At 48.0% G+C, this 17,171-nt stretch overlaps 1 protein-coding gene across 4 annotated transcripts in view; it reads right to left on the bottom strand.

Moving 5' to 3' along the window:
- The window catches only part of LOC141170275 (calcium/calmodulin-dependent protein kinase type IV-like), a 291,198-nt gene that overhangs the window by 213,927 nt on the left and 60,100 nt on the right, over positions 1-17,171 (bottom strand). The window lies entirely within an intron of this gene.

Genomic DNA, 17,171 nt, shown 5'->3' with positions numbered 1-17,171 from the left:
TCATTGACAGGAAAATTATAGACCCCACTACGTTTTTCTGCTTTCTCAACAATAACAATTGGGGTATTTCTTTTAATAAGGATAGTGGTGAAGAATCTATTAATTTTCTGGATCTTGTTTTATATGTAAAAGATGACAGAATTTTCACTAAAACTTATTTTAAATCAGTGGATACCAATAGCTACATCCATTTTTCCAGTGGACATTATAAAAAATGGCTTACTAATATTCCGCACAATCAATTCCAAAGAATCCGTAGAAACTGTACCACTGAAATAGATTATGACAAACAATCAGAGGTTCTGAAACAGAGATTTATACAGCAGAAATATCCCAAAGATTTGGTATTCAATTCATTCAAACAGGTGAGGGAAAAAAATAATCAAAGTTCATTACTGAGGGAACCAGCACGAAAAAAGAATGATAATTTTGAGCATGAACTAAAATTCATCACCACATATAATCAACAACATAGGGAAATCAGAGAAATTCTTCAAAAAAATTGGCATATTCTTCAAAATGACCGTTTATTAAATCAGGTCTTACCAAGAAATCCCTCCATAATATTCAGGAGAGCACCTACATTAAGAAATATATTGGCTCCGAGTAAATTACGTAGGCAGGAACCAAATATTGTGGTAGAGGGAAAAAAACACTTAGTTACTAAATGTGGTAAGAAGAGCTGCATGTGTTGTAAATCCATTATACATTCCACTGATAATTTCACTTCGGTGGCCACTGGTGAAAATTTCAAAATGTCATATCCCATGTCATGTGAAACAGATTATGTGATATACGTTATTGAATGTAGTTGCCCTAAACAATATGTGGGCAGGACGACTCAGGCACTACATAATAGACTCAATTCTCATAGACATAATATAACCACAGGATTCATGAAACATGGGCTGTCCCGACATATGGTCCTGCAACACAAGCAGGATTACAGGGATCTTAAGATCTTACCTATTGAACATGTTTTGCCTGACACCCCTAATAGGGTGCAATGTCTGAATCGTAAAGAAATTTATTGGATGTATAAACTCAACACTTTGAAGCCACAAGGGCTAAATGAAATCACAGAGGTTTTTATATGAATCTTGAGGTCAGTTATCACATATACCCATTATATACATTTCTAATTCAATTATATATCATATGTCCACCCCACCCCCCTTTTTTATTCCCAATGTATTCTGACACATGGCTCAAACCCCACAATTCCTACAACACAAAATTCGTTATCGTCCTTATTCCTGCCATACATATTATATATATTGATGATAACAGAACAGCAAGATTTCTAGCCTTGTAATTCGCATACCAATTCCTTCCATGCATTTCCCGAGGTCTTCTACACTAACATCTATATACATATGCCACAGCACATAATAAGAATTAAGTATCTCAGCATTCTACAGTCACACAGCCATCTCCTCATTCCCCCACTCTTTCCTACAACCTGCCCCCTTCTATTTACACTGCTACTGATAACATACATAATATACCTTTAGCAGACTAGTACGTCCCACGGAGACTAGTTTGCATTTTCTTCTCTTCCTTTAGTTCCCTGTCCTCTGTCAGTCAGCCGACGAGGTGTGAGATCCAGCACAGTGATCTGGAAGATCTTATCTTCAATACATTGTAATATACCAATCGTTCAGGAGTTTACACACTTGCGGTCCTCAGTCATCTCTCCATGCCCGTCCTCCCTCCTTCCCCCCCTTTCCTCACTGACAAACACCTCATACCCAATACACCAGTAGCAGGCTTGCACCTTCTGCCATTCCTTCAGCTCTTGGTTTTCTGCCTGTCAGCCCACGAGGTGTGAGGTCTGGCAGAGCGGTCTGGACTCTCTGATCTTTCACACATGATACAATATAGCTAGGACTTTGGGATCGCATACACTGCGGTCCTCGATCAACTACAAATGTTTTATCCCATGTGCTTTCATATAAATGTTTTAAAACATTTGGATCATTACATTTCAGAGGTCATTTTAATTATTTGTTCTATGGTTTTCATTTTATCTGCATAAGAGTGTAATTAGTCGACCAATAATTTTATTTAATCTATTTATAAATAATTTCACTGTCTCTCTGTAAACCGTTGGTTGGTCTTGGCGCCAAGAATAACAGCGGGCTTTTCTCTTTTTTTTTTTTTTTTTTTTCACCACGTGTAGTTTTATGTATATAAGACCGTTTGATAAATCGGTCTACATCAGCTATGTACCTGAGGAAGTGGACGGGACGTCCACGAAACGCGTAGTAATCGTAGCTTTTAACAATAAACCACAAGATTGTTTAATTATACAATCTCTCGTCATAATTCTTCACTACGGAGGAGCGCGGATTTTTTACCAGCACCTACTTCATCCTACTACAGGCTGCTGAATTGCCGGCTTTTCATGTTTCACTGTGAGCACAGTTCCCATCGATTTGGGCAATCACTCTAATGCCACAACCACCAATGCTGTGGCATTACAGTGAGTGGCAGACAATCCCTGCATGATTAGTGCTCTAAATAGCGCCAGACATGCAGGACACGCTTTTGGTGCACGAACAGTTATCGAACATAACCTCGAACAGCCGAATTTTTTGCAAATCGTTCGGGTTCGTCGAACAACTCGAACACCGCCCAAAACAGCTCGAATTTGAGATTGGCGAACAGTTCTAGTCGAACACCGCTCATCTCTAGTCCTGGGTTCGAGTCCAACTCCTGTTTTTAGAATAAGTGAATAAACAATTTTATTTAAACAAACAATTGAACTGTTTATATGTTTATAATATATGATTTTTGATACTTTTTTTGAGGAATTTCTATGTATAATTCAAATGCATTCAATTTTATTATTATCCAATGTAATCATGTGCCAATTTAGTGAACTTTGACACAACTCACAGAGTCATGTGTTGATTTGCCACCTTTATTCAAAATTCAAGTCTTTAAAAAACGTCTTGTACGTTAAAGTTTGTATGTGGTTGTCTCCTGAAGAAGAAGTGCCTGTCACTTTGAAACACGTTGAATAAAAACCGCAAGCTAATACATTTCTTTGAATTGACATCTTCAATAATCGGCAGAGCAGTAGGTATCCACAAATTCTCCAGATCCTGGCATACATTGAAGCGTTCCAGTGTTATTACCTCATATAGTGGCACTGCTCAAAATTGGAAAATTTGGCCTGGTCAGGAATGTGAAAACAGGCTTTGGGTTGAAGGGTTTAAGAGGTTTTCTGTAAATACACATTAATGGCCTCTGCTTGTGACAATCTGACCACTCTATCAATGAAACATTGGTCCTCTACCAATTTAGTTATTTAATGTAAGGGACAGCTTTATATCATTATATATAACATTTTACTTAAAGGAATATGTTATCAGAGAGTTGTTTTTATCATATTTTTACTTTAAACATTTTTTGCAAAATGTTTTTTAATGTTCCATATCGCTACCCATATTAAATAAAATAAATATTAAAATATCTGTAGCATCGGCGTCTCTGCCTCCTGCCCGGCAGAGACGCAGTCCTCCTTACCGTCGCGGTCCTGCTCTGGCGTCTTCTGGCCTCCCTGCGGCTACTGCTGGTGCATGCAGCTTCGCCGGCTCTGCGCTTAGGGCGCGTGCGCCCTCCCTCCCTCTTAAAGGGGCCGCGCGCCGTCCTAAAAAGTCCCCGGCCAATGGCCGGAGGACTTCCCCTATAAAAGGCACCTCCTCCAATATGGAGGTGCCCGTGAAAGGTTGCAGCTTTGTGTGTTAAACTCTGCTTCAGCTCTCAGGTCCCACTGCTAAGCCTGATTACAAGTCCTGCCTGCCTGCCAGCCTGACTACCAGTCCTGCCCGCCAGCCTGACTACTAGTCCAGCCCGCCAGCCTGACTACCAGTCCTGTCCGCCAGCTTGTCTACTCTCCAGCCCGACAGTCTGCCTATGGTCCAGTCCACCAGTCTGTCTATGGGCCCATCCTGCCTGCTTACCTGGAAGCACCTGCCTGTTTACTGCCGTGCCTACCAGCCAGCCTACCTGGAGGCTCCTGCCTGTTACCTGCTGTGCCTACTAGCCAGCCTACCTGGAGGCTCCTGCTTGTTACCTGCCGTGCCTACCAGCCAGCCTACCTGGAGGTTCCTGCTTGTTACCTGCCATGCCTACCTGTCAGCCTACCTGGAGGCTCCTGCTGGTTACCTGCTGTGCCTGCCTGTCCGTCTGCCTGGATCACCCGTCAGCCTGCCTGCCGTGCTCATCTGCTGTACCGGTCAGTTCCTGCCTTCTGACCCGTGGGAGTCACCTGCTTTCATACAAGGTCGGTGGTCCCCAGAGTAGCACCTGGTCCCTCTGCTCGGTCCTTCCCTGGTCACGGAGTCGATTGAGCCACCGTACGACCTTGGTCGGTCCGAGTTGATACCTAGTTACGCCCCTCTGGTCCCTCCTTGCACCACAGCACAGAGGTTCCACCACCCGAACTCGTAACAGCTTGCACCGGCCATGGAACCCGGTGGCCCCCAGGCCCCTTCGCTTGCTGACCTATACCAAGAGATTTCTCGTCAGAGATCCCAACAGGAAACCATCCTGACCTACCTGCAGTCTGTCAACTCTCGCCTGGACACGCTGTCTGTTCCACCTGTGTCCGCCTCAAGTCGAGCGACACCCGCTTCGGCAGAGCCGCTGCCTACCAGTACCATGGCATCCAGCCTAGGATCCCGGCTTTCTGCGCCTCCTCGTTTTGGAGGTGACCCCGTCCTATGTTGGGGCTTTCTGAACCCGTGCACGCTGCACTTTGAACTTCTGCCACATCAGTTTCCCTCCGACCGGGCCAAGGTGGCGTTCATCATGTCTCACCTCACTGGGGAAGCATTGGCATGGCTTAACCCTCTATGGGAGAGAGGGGACTCCCTGGTGTCTGATCTTCCGACTTTCCTCACTGCCTTCCAGAAGGTCTTCGATGAACCTGGACAAAGGATCTCTACTGCCTCCTCATTACTCCGTCTCCGCCAAGGGAGTCTCACCGTGGCCCAGTATGCCATACGGTTCCGTACTCTCGCTTCTGAGCTTGCCTGGGACAATGAGGCCCTGGTGTCCACCTTCTGGGAGGGCCTTTCCGGTCGGATTAAGGATGAGTTAGCCGGCCGGGATGTTCCTACCACCCTGGATGACCTGGTGTCACTAGCAACCCGGATTGACATCCGTTTCCTAGAACGTGCGAAGGAGACTACCTGGGAGAGAATATTTCCTCGTCTTGCTCCTGCTTTCCAGAACCCTGCTTCCCAACCTGCAACTCCCCTGGCACGCTCGCCCCAACCCATGCAGATCGACCAGACCAAGATGGTCAAATCTCGCCAAGAGACACGCCGAGCCGAGGGGAGCTGTTTCTACTGTGGTAGTAAGGAGCACCTGATTCGTTCCTGCCCGGTGAAGCCGGGAAATTCCAGTGTCTAGGAACGCTCGGAGAGGTCGTCCTAGGCAAAAGTAAATCCTCTCCGTTCTTGACTTTATCCATCTCCATTTCCTGTGGAGAGAACCACTTCTTTGAAACCGCACACCTGGATTCCGGAGCCGCTGAGAATCTCATATCCCAGTCCCTTGTAGAGAAGTATCAGATTCCTACCAAACCTCTGGCCGAACCATTGGCAGTCGCTTCCGTGGATGGAAAACTTCCGGTGACCATCTTGCTCGTCACAGAGCCCGTAACCCTGCAGGTGGGAATGCTGCACTCAGAGAAGATTTCCTTCCATGTGCTTTCCGGACTCTCTCACTCCCTTTTGCTAGGTCTACCCTGGCTACAGAAACATGAACCCGTTCTGAATTGGCAATCCGGTGAGGTGCTCCGTTGGGGGCAGCATTGCCATGAGACCTGCCTGGTTCCGGTTTGCCCAGCTCGACCCCCATCTACTCCGACTAATTTACCGGGTCTACCGGCACCCTACTGGTCCTATGCTGATGTCTTCGACAAGAAGGAGGCAGAGACTCTGCCACCCCATATGCCCATATGATTGCCCTATTGACCTGATACCCGGTGCAACTCCACCCCGTGGGCGTATCTACCCGTTGTCGTTGGCCGAAACCCGGGCCATGTCGGAGTACATCAAAGAAAATCTGGCTAGGGGATTCATCCGGAAATCTTCCTCCCCGGCTGGAGTCGGATTCTTCGTCGTTAAAAAGAAAGACGGTTCACTACGTCCATGTATTGATTATAGAGGACTCAACCAAATCACTGTCAAAAACAAATACCCCCTACCCCTCATCTCTGAGCTGTTCGACGGCCTTAAGGGCGCGAAGATCTTCACCAAGCTCGATCTTCGTGGGGCGTATAACCTGGTCCGCATCCGCCAAGGAGACGAGTGGAAGACGGCATTCAATACCCGGGACAGTCACTATGAATACCGTGTGATGCCCTTTGGTCTCTGTAATGCTCCCACCATCTTCCAAGAATTAGTTAATTACATCTTCCGTGACCTCTTATATTCTTGCGTGGTTGTGTACCTGGACGACATCTTGGTCTTCTCCCCGGATCTTCCCTCACATCGGAGGCATGTTCGTCAGGTCCTGCTTAGGCTCAGGCAGAATCCCCTATGTGCAAAATTTGAGAAATGCTTCTTCGAGCAGTCCTCTCTTCCGTTCCTGGGCTATATTATCTCTAAGACAGGTCTACGGATGGACCCCGAGAAGGTCTCTGCCCTCTTAAAGTGGCCCCGTCCGGAGGGGTTGAAGGCGATTCACCGATTCCTGGGCTTCGCCAACTATTACCGTCTCTTCATCCTGCATTTCTCTTCCCGGACTGCTCTCATCTCTGCTCTCACCCGAAAGGGAGCAAATCCTAAGGAATGGCCGTCCGAAGCGGAGGAGTCCTTCCTCTCTTTAAAACAAGCCTTCTCTTCTGCCCCTGTGCTGCACCGTCCGGATAACAACAAACAATTCTTTCTGGAGGTTGATGCTTCCTCTTCCGGAGCCGGAGCGGTGCTCACCCAGAAATCTCCATCCGCGAGAATGGTAAACTGCGGCTTCTTCTCCTAGCTCTTCTCCTCGTCTGAGCGCAACTACTCCATAGGAGACCGAGAACTGCTAGCCATCAAATTGGCGCTGGAGGAGTGGCATTACCTGCTAGAGGGGACTCTGCACCCGGTGGTCATTTATACTGACCATAAAAACTTGGCTTATCTTCAAAATGCCCAAAGACTCAATCCGTGTCAGGCCCGGTGGTCTTTGTTCTTCGCCCGCTTTAACTTTACCCTACACTACCGCCCAGCGGACAAGAACATTAAAGCAGACGCCTTGTCCCGATCCTTCCTGTCTTCCGATCAAGAGGAGGAGCCTATGCATATCATCGTTCCCTCCAAAGTGATGAATGTGGCCCCCTTGGATCTGTCTCGTCCCCCACCCGGTAAGACTTTTGTAGCGGTTCCGGATCGTAAGAAGGTTCTTCCCTGGGGTCATTCATCTAAACTTGCCGGCCATGGTGGCCAGAAGAAGACCTTCCTGCTCATTACCCGGCATTACCGGTGGCCTACCCTGCACCAGGATGTGGTAGACTTCGTCACGGCCTGTTCGTTTTGTGCCCGCAACAAGGTTCCCAGATATCTTGTCTCCTGCCTCTTCCCGTACCTGCTGCTCCATGGCAACACATTGCTATGGACTTTATTATGGATCTACCTGTTTCTGCCGGTTGTACTATCATTTGGGTGGTCGCTGACCGCTTTTCTAAAATGGCCCACTTCATCCCTCTGCCTGGTCTCCCATCTGCATCTGTGCTGGCTAAGGACTTCATCCATCACATCTTTTGTCTCCACGGCCTACCCCTCCACATTGTGTTTGATCGAGGGGTCCAGTTCACTTCGCGCTTCTGGAGAGCTACGTGTAAACTGCTGGATGTTACCCTGGATTTCTCCTCCGCTTATCATCCGCAGTCCAATGGCCAAGTGGAGCGTATCAACCAGATCCTTACCAGCTACCTCCGGCATTTCGTCAACGCTCACCATACCGATTGGGTAGAGCTCCTACCATGGGCCGAGTTCTCCTACAACAACCATGAGAGCAAATCTTCTTCCAAGTCCCCGTTCTTTGTGGTCTATGGTCAACATCCCCGGATTCCGTTTCCCGTTTCCGCTTCAGTGGACAACCCGGCCACGGAGTCTTTGGTCAGCGAATTTTCCACTATTTGGGAGGACACTAGATCCGCACTTCTTCAATCCTCCGAGCGGATGAAGAAGTATGCTGATAAGAGACGTCTGGATCCACCTCAATTCCGTCCGGGAGACATCGGCCCATTTGAAGTCCTCAAGCAAATCAACCCAGTAGTCTACAAGTTAAAACTCCCGGCCACCTTACGGATTCCCAACTCCTTTCACGTATCTCTCCTCAAACCAGTTGTGCTTAATTCTTTTTCCGACAATCCAGGTACCTCCCCAGCTCCGGTCTCCGCTAAGGACGTCTATGAGGTAGAGAACATTCTGGCCACCAAGAGGGTAAGAGGGAAAACCTTTTTTCTGGTGGATTGGAAGGGGTTTGGCCCAGAGGAGGGAACTTGGGAACCCAGGGAGAACATCCATGCTTCTCTTCTCCTTAAAGAATTTCTTGCTGGCCTGAAAAAGAGGGGGCGTAAAGGAGGGGGGTACTGTAGCATCGGCGTCTCTGCCTCCTGCCCGGAATAGACGCTGTCCTCCTTACCGCCGCGGTCCTGCTCCGGCATTTTCCGGCCTCCCTGCAGCTGCTGCTGGTGCACGCAGCTTCCCCGGCTGTGTGCTTAGGGCGCGTGTGTGCTCCCTCCCTCTTAAAGGGGCCGCGCGCGCCATCCTAAAAAGTCCCCGGCCAATGGCCGGAGGACTTCCCCTATAAAAGGCACCTCCTCCAATATGGAGGTGCCCGTGAAAGGTTGTAGCTCTGTGTGTTAAACTCTGCTTCAGCTCTCAGGTCCCGCTGCTAAGCCTGATTACAAGTCCTGCCTGCCTGCCAGCCTACCAGTCCTGCCCGCCAGCCTGACTACCAGTCCTGCCCGCCAGCCTGACTACCAGTCCAGCCCGCCAGCCTGACTACCAGTCCTGTCCGCCAGCTTGTCTACTCTCCAGCCTGACAGTCTGCCTACGGTCCAGTCCGCCAGTCTGTCTATGGGCCCAACCCGCCTGCTTACCTGGAAGCACCTGCCTGTTTCCTGCCGTGCCTACCAGCCAGCCTACCTGGAGGCTCCTGCCTGTTACCTGCTGTGCCTACTAGCCAGCCTACCTGGAGGCTCCTGCTTGTTACCTGCCGTGCCTACCAGCCAGCCTACCTGGAGGTTCCTGCTTGTTACCTGCCATGCCTACCAGCCAGCCTACCTGGAGGCTCCTGCCTGTTACCTGCTGTGCCTACTAGCCAGCCTACCTGGAGGCTCCTGCTTGTTACCTGCCGTGCCTACCAGCCAGCCTACCTGGAGGTTCCTGCTTGTTACCTGCCGTGCCTACCTGTCAGCCTACCTGGAGGCTCCTGCTGGTTACCTGCTGTGCCTGCCTGTCCGTCTGCCTGGATCACCCGTCAGCCTGCCTGCCGTGCTCATCTGCTGTACCGGTCAGTCCCTGCCTTCTGACCCGTGGGAGTCACCTGCTCTCATACAAGGTCGGTCCCCAGAGTAGCACCTGGTCCCTCTGCTCGGTCCTTCCCTGGTCACGGAGTCAATTGAGCCGCCGTACGACCTTGGTCGGTCCAAGTTGATACCTAGTTACGCCCCTCTGGTCCCTCCTTGCACCGCAGCACAGAGGTTCCACCACCCGGACTCATAACAATATCTCTCTGTCTATCTATCTATATATATATATATATATAGCCCTGAATCTTGCAATTTTCACCACTGAGGCTAATTTTGTTTGTTGATACTTTCTGTTCCGTAGGAATCATCTTTCAGTAGTCATCTGATTATCATCAAAGTCAGGATCACAGTAAAAGATAATGTCCCTATATAAACAAAACATAATTCATTAGATGGTAGGAAAAATCATCGCCTCCATAAAAAATTACCTCTGCAGTGGTCACAGAGCCTTCCTAAAAATCTCTACTCAGCATAAGTGCTGTAAAGCAGATCTCTGAATGTTGGTTACAGTAGGTCTAATATTGTATGATATTTCTGCAGAAGAATATCATGCTTTTTGTATATCCACCATACAGTTCCAGATATGTGGGCCTTTTCATTTAGTACTAATTTTTATAGTCTTTACTAGTCATAAGCGAGCATGCTCACCACTATTTGATACTCGCCTAAGCTTCTCAGTGCTCAGCAAGTATTTTTGGAATGCTCGGGCGGGAGCTTGAGTCCCCGCCCCACATGTTTGGCGGGGCCACATAGCGTCATCGGGTCTATATAAGACTCGGGAACCTATGCTCTTCACAGTCTACCCATCAGACAGGCAGAGTAGGGAGAGGTGCTGCTGAGTGAGGGAGAGAATTGGCTTTTATTCTAGTGAGGTATTCTACACTATTATAAATCTAAACTAACAGTCCTTCTAAGGACTAATTCTGATGCATATTAATCCTGGTGATAGCAGTATTTAGGCAGGCAGAGTTTATGGGGAGCGTATACAACAGAATATGGTCCATTGCACGTTCTTTCTGCTGCTGTTACTCATATCCAAAGCCCTAGATATCAGGGCTAATAATCTTTTTGCTCTTAATCCTGATTATTTTGTTGAAAAGCAATATAATACACAATTTTTACTGCTCCATTTGCTTGTTAGCAGCATACAGCCAGATTTGGTTGATTTTAATAGCATTCTTGTATTGTGGAAGCAGAGAAACTTGTCTATCATCTCAGGTGGTCAAATATTACTGCGATAATAATACAGACATCATTGAGAACGTGACAAATATTATACTCCACCTATAAGCACAATGACGTTCTATGTGTTTGTAATCCCTGACGAAGGTGGTTGTATCCTCAGAAACGCGATAGATAACGCGCAGAGGGAGACCCGTAGTTCCAGTGACGTCACTCAGACACAAAGCGCCTAATACTTTTCCAGCCGGAAGCACACTGCTTCTGCACCACGTGGACTGTTCCGTAACTTGGTGCTGTAGCCCTTGATCACCCTTGTAACAAGCTGGATACATCCACCTTGGATCCATCGCTGAGCTATTGCAGCCCCTCTATTTACCTTGGATATCCCTGAAGCAAGTTGTACACGTCCAAACCGGACCCTCCACAAAGCTACACTGACCTCAGGTAGGATTCCATACGCTTTCCAGTTACCTTGAGCGCGTACCGCATTCACTAGTTCTCAAATATTATACTCTATTTAAAGTCTTCCAGTTGTGTGTTCAAATTTATTCAAACTTGGTCATTGACTAATGCCATATCTATTAGGTCACTGCCTAAAACCGTGGTCATCAGACGTGATCCTATATTACTGCGGTAATAATCCTGACATTTTTGGGAACGTGACAAATATTATACTTTATTTAAAGTCTGCCAGTTGTGTGTTCAAACCTATTCACACTTGGTCGCTGACCAAAACCATATCTATTAGGCCACTGCCTAAAACCTTGGACATCAGACGTGATCCTATATTACTGCGATAATAATAGAGACATTTTTAGGAACGTGAAAAATATTATACTCCTTTTAAAATGGGCAAGGCTCATGGCAATGGATCGGGAAGTGGCTGTGATGGTGCACGCAGAGGCCGAGGCCGTGGGCAAGCTAAAATTGTGCCTGCTGAGCGAGGACAACCAGCAGCCACATCATGTCGTCCTACCTTCCTGTCCCACTTTCTAGGGGTCGCAGAACACCACTCTTGAAGCCAGGCCAGTGTGAAAAGGTTGTTATTTGGATAGCAGATAATGTTTCCAGTCAGTTTGTCACCATCACCACTCTGTCTTCCACATGGTCCAGTCTCATTAGCCGTGAATCTGGGCCACATATTCCTCATCCTGATCCTCCTTCCTCCCACCATGACGAATGCCCGGAGACAAGTGATCCCACACTTGGGCTCTCCAAAGAGCTGTTCACTTTCCATTTATAGATTTGGGCCTCTTGCCCAGCCCACTTGAATTGGGGCATGAGGAGATCACATGTACCGATGCCAAAATATTTGAGTAGCCACGATCACACGAAGGCGATGGTGGGAAAGTGGAATTATTGTCGCAAGAGGTGAGACACAATTGCCAGCAAGTCAGGAGGAGGCCCAGGGTGTGTATGTGGAAGACGAGGTGGTGGACGATGAAGTCACTGATAGTGTTGAGCCACCCCCGTAGTGTTCGAGTTCGGTTCGGTTCGTCGAACACCCGTGTGTTCGCCGAACTGTTCGTCGAACTGTTCGTCGAACACCTTCGAACACCGTTAAAACCAATGGCAGGCAAACAAAAACACATAGAAACACATAGAAAACACCTTCAAAGGTGTCCAAAAGCTGACAAATTGCTCAGAAGACACAACTAACACATGGAAAAGTGACAAGTACATATAGTCATGCGAAAAGAAAAGAGGTGGAGGAGTAAAAGGAGGGGGAGACACAAATATAGGCATGTCATGCCCTTCTAAAATCCAAAAAGTGAGAAGCCGACACGTTCAGTCCGCTCCTGCCCGTGCCACCTCCGTGTCGCCGGGTTTATGCCAGAGCCGCGGTGAACCCTGACGGCCAGCCCCCCTCTCCCAATACTGGTGCCTGTCCGCTGGTGGGTCGAGCGAGCCCCCCTGTGGTGGAGGCAGCTCTAAGCTTTTTAATTTAAATTGTCTCTCTAATTTGAATGAATACACTTTAAATCCATTTACAAGGATCTATTGGAGGGCAAGTCTCATGCCAGCAGCCGCGTAATTCCAGCTCCAGTAGCGTCCACTAAAGCTGCTGCAGTTAAAAAGCTTTTATAAGGATCGAGCTCGGCTGTCCACCGCAAGGCATCCTACTGCCAGTCCCAGCCCCTATGCTTTGGGGTGCCTCCTGATGCTCTTCACTGAGTATCCCGTGGTCCCGAAGCATTTCCTTTGAAAAAATTAAGTGTCCAAACTACAGGTGGTGTAGCTTGCTTAACAGCCGGGATAATCCGCTGACTAGCAGACACTGCTACTAGGCACAAAGTATTTCCTGGGCTAGATGCAGTTAAAAATTTGTAATTAGATACTCTCGTTGGATGCTGAGAAAGCATTCCATAGAGTCTCCTGGCACGCCATATATGATTCTCTTAAAAAGCTTGGGGAAGGGGTCTAGGGGACCCTTTTATAGCCAAAATCACGGCCCTGTATCACAATACGTCACCTAGGCTGAAGATAAATGGAACTGTAGCACCCTGAGGGCTCGGTTGCTACAGAGGTATTGCACCTCACCCAGAGGTGTGATATCTCACTCTCAGGTAAGGATGGAGTGTGGATCAGGACCCGACACCTGCATGCATTACACCACATTGCCGTGGGGCAGGGCGACCAATATGCCTCTGAGATGGGCACGACAGTCCCTGTCCCTGGCTGGAGTGGGGGGAGGGAACACTGAGGAAGGGGAACCCTGTAGTGCAGGAGCAGGGAGGAAGCAGTTCCTGGGTGCATTGAGAAGGGAGTATAAAAGGTGGGCACCATCTTAGTTCAGTGCAGAGAAGTCTGAGCAGAAGTGGCAGGGAGCAGGGGCTCTGCATGAGCTCTGCTCCGGAGGCGGGCCTAGTAACAGAGGCCCAGGCCTGGAAGAGGGAGAAGGAAGGAAGAGGAGCGGAGAAGGCTCCAGGAACGAGGAATGAAGGGATCCCAGGGGTGCAGATGGGCGAGTCGCCACCGCACGCCCGAATCCACCTGCGTGGAGGGGTCAGGCCAAAGGGGGAGACCGGTCCCCGAAACTAGTGGAGGCAGGAAACGACCCTCAGCTAGAAACCGGAGGCTCTGACATTTTATGTGGTGCAGCCCCTCGCTACACCCGCTAGGAAGGCACCACATAGGGTCAGGGAAACTGGCGCCAAGTTTACCAAGAGGAGGCCCGAGGCAGCCGGACAGAAGGGTTGGTAAGAAAGGCCAGACAAAGGACACACAAAGGGGGTCCTGTGAAGCGCTCCAAAGTTATCTGGGAGTTGTCTGAGCCCCTCACCTGGTGAGCACAGTACGACGTGGGCAGCCGTTACCTGCAGACGTGGTCTGGATAATAAGAACTGTGAGTAAAGGCCCTGGACTGCATCACTGACTCCGTGTCGTTACTGCTGCTGCCCTGCACCATCACCCCCATCCTCCGCAAACACTGCCCTGAGGCTATACTCCTTCCGTGGGGAGTTATGCTATGCTCTACTGCACCCACAACACCAGCCTCAGCGGTCTGCCCTGCAGCGGCGGTTCACTCTAACCGCAATCCACGGGTGGCGTAGTCAGACATTTAAACATCAAAATCACATAAATAGTTCCGCCACTGGTTTGACCACCCTGAGCCACGGAACCGGGTCGCCGCCACGAAGACTACAACCACCAGCATCCACCAAAAAGGGTCCGGCTCCGGGTGTCCCAAGGCCCAGGGGGTGCATCAGAACATTTTCATCACCTTTCACAATCACCAATGGGACAAGGCAGGGATGTCCTCTGTCCCCTCTCTTATACATCCTAGTGACGGAGCACCTGCTCTCATCAATTCGCCATAACCCCAATATTAGGTGGATTGAGGTGGGAGGCACCGAGTACAAGTGCTCTCTATTTGCTGATGATGTCCTAGTATATATCACTCAATCACATATATCCATCCATGCTGTTATGGCTGAAATAGATCACTTTGTTACATGGTCAAATTTTAAAATCAATGCAGCGAAGTCTGAGGCCCTCGATGTCTCCCTCCCCAAATCCATATAGGATTCCATCCAGTCCAACTTTCCCTTTGCCTGGCCCTCACAGGGTATCAAATACTTAGGAATTCCTATTCATAGAGACCTCTCCCATCTATGTTATCTTAATTTTGGGCCCTTTATTGAACAACTCCATACAGACCACGGTTGGCAAGTTAGAACTGTAAGATTCACTACGTGAACCACTGGTGTTTTGTGGAAAAGCACATGTACACTGTGTTCCAAATTATTATGCAAAAAGTGTTTAGGAGTGATAAGGGAAGAATTTGTTTGTTTGTCAGTTAAACTCATTGATGGTGATGTGTGTCAGGGCTCTTTAGATCACTGTAAGCAATTGCAGACACCTGTGCTAATTAGTTTGGCAGGTGTGTCCAATGAAAGGCAAGACTACTTAAGAAGGCTGTCTCACATTATTAAGCAGCCTACATTTTCTGCCAAAATGGGAAAGAAAAAGGATGTGTCGGCTGCTGAGAAGGAACAAATTGTGGAGTGTTTAGGTCAAGGCATGACTACAATCAACATTGTGCGATGATCAGGATGAAGTGTCTTGGCAATCAAGAAGTATGTAGCTGATTCACAGTACACACGTGTGCGTGCTGATAAGGGCAAATTGAGGACTCTTTCCTACAGGCAATTACGTCAGGTTAAAAGAGCAGCGGCAAAAAAGCCTTGTCATAGCAGCAGACAAGTTTTTGAAGCTGCTGGTGCCTCCAACGTCCCCCGAACAACAAGATGCAGGGTCCTTCAGAGGTTTGCAGCTGTGCATACGCCATCCTGTCGACCTCCTCTATCCACTTCACACAAGCAGAAACGGCTCCAGTGGGCTAAACATTACATAAAGACTGATTTCAAAACTGTTTTGTTCACGGATGAGTGCCGTGCAGCGCTCGATGGTCCAGATGGATGGAGTGGAGGATGGCTGGTTGATGGACACCCCACGCAAACACGGCTACAGCGCCAACAAGGAGGAGGTGGAGTAATGTTTTGGGCTGGAATCATGGGGAGAGAGATTGTCGGCCCCTTTAGGATCCCTGAAGGCGCTAAAGATGAACTCCATAATGTATGTGGATTTTCTCAAACAGCACTTCCTGCCATGGTTCAAGAAGAAGAACCGTGTATTTCACAGCAAGATCATTTTTTTTTGCATGATAATGCACCATCTCATGCTGCACATAAAACATCTGCATCTCTGGCTGATATGGGCATAAAAGGGGACAAACTTATGGTGTGACCCCCATGCTCCCCTGACCTCTACCCCATTCAGAACCTCTGGAGCATCATCAAAAGGAGTGTCTATGATGGCGGGAGGCAGTTCACATCTAAGCAACACCTCTGGGAGGGTATTCTGTCCTCATGCAAAACAATTGAAGCAGAAACCATCCAAAACCTGACAAATTCAATGGACGAGAGAGTTCAGAAGCTCCTTTCGAACAAGGGGTCCTATGTGAAAATGTAACATCACCTAGAATAAAGTTTTGACTTGAAAACTGTTTGATTTCAGTTTCTAATAACCTGCTAATGCTTATAATTTCAAAAATGACCATTTTTTTGGTCTTTATTAAAATGAAAAGGTTGATCGAAAAGTTTGGGGGATCTAAGAGTGTGGCAACCCAGTAGTCATGATTACTTCGAATTCTGACAATATGAGGGTCATGTTGCAGGTAGTGCAGCAAGAAGGCACTTATGTGTCTTGCGCATCTCGGAGCCCCAAAATTATTTTCCGGGCTAGATGCAGCTAAAAATTATTATTAATTTTAAATCTGGTGGAGCTTAGTATAGATGGCCTAATAGGATCAGTGCTGCACACTGCTACAAAGCCCAAATTATTTTCCAGCCAAGATACAGATAAACATGATTAGTAATTTTAAATCTGGTGGAGCTTATTATAGATGGCCTAATAGAATCAGTGCTGCACACTGCTACAAAGCCCAAATTATTTTCCAGCCAAGATACAGATAAACATGATTAGTAATTTGAAAGCTTAAAACGGTTGGTAGGGTGATTTTAACCAATCATCAAGCTTTTACTCTCCCCAGGATGACACAGGGGTAGAAAATTCATTTCGGATCCATGATTTGTTCATCTTTATGAACGTGAGTCTGTCTACATTATCAGTGGAGAGCCGCGTGCGCTTATCTGTCAGCACACCACCAGCAGCGCTGAACACACGTTCAGACAGAACGCTGGCTGCGGGGCATGACAAGATCTCCAAGGCGTAAGTGGCTAGCTCCGGCCATTTATCCAGATTGGAAGCCCAAAAAGAGCAAGGGTCCAGTGACACAGTCATGGCTTCAATGTTTACTTGGAGATACTCCTGTACCATCGTCTCTAGGCGTTGACTATGTGTCAGACTTCTTGTCTCCTGTGGCCTTGCAAAGGATGGGCTAAAAAAGTGGTGAAATGATTCCGCAAAATTGATGTTACCA

This window comes from Phyllobates terribilis, unplaced genomic scaffold, assembly GCF_046119375.1.
Source record: "Phyllobates terribilis strain yellow unplaced genomic scaffold, ASM4611937v1 Scaffold_1__5_contigs__length_1240528914, whole genome shotgun sequence".
Lineage (NCBI taxonomy): Eukaryota > Metazoa > Chordata > Amphibia > Anura > Dendrobatidae > Phyllobates > Phyllobates terribilis.
Note: the sequence above shows the minus strand (reverse complement) of the source record. Positions and strands in the feature narration are given on the sequence as shown.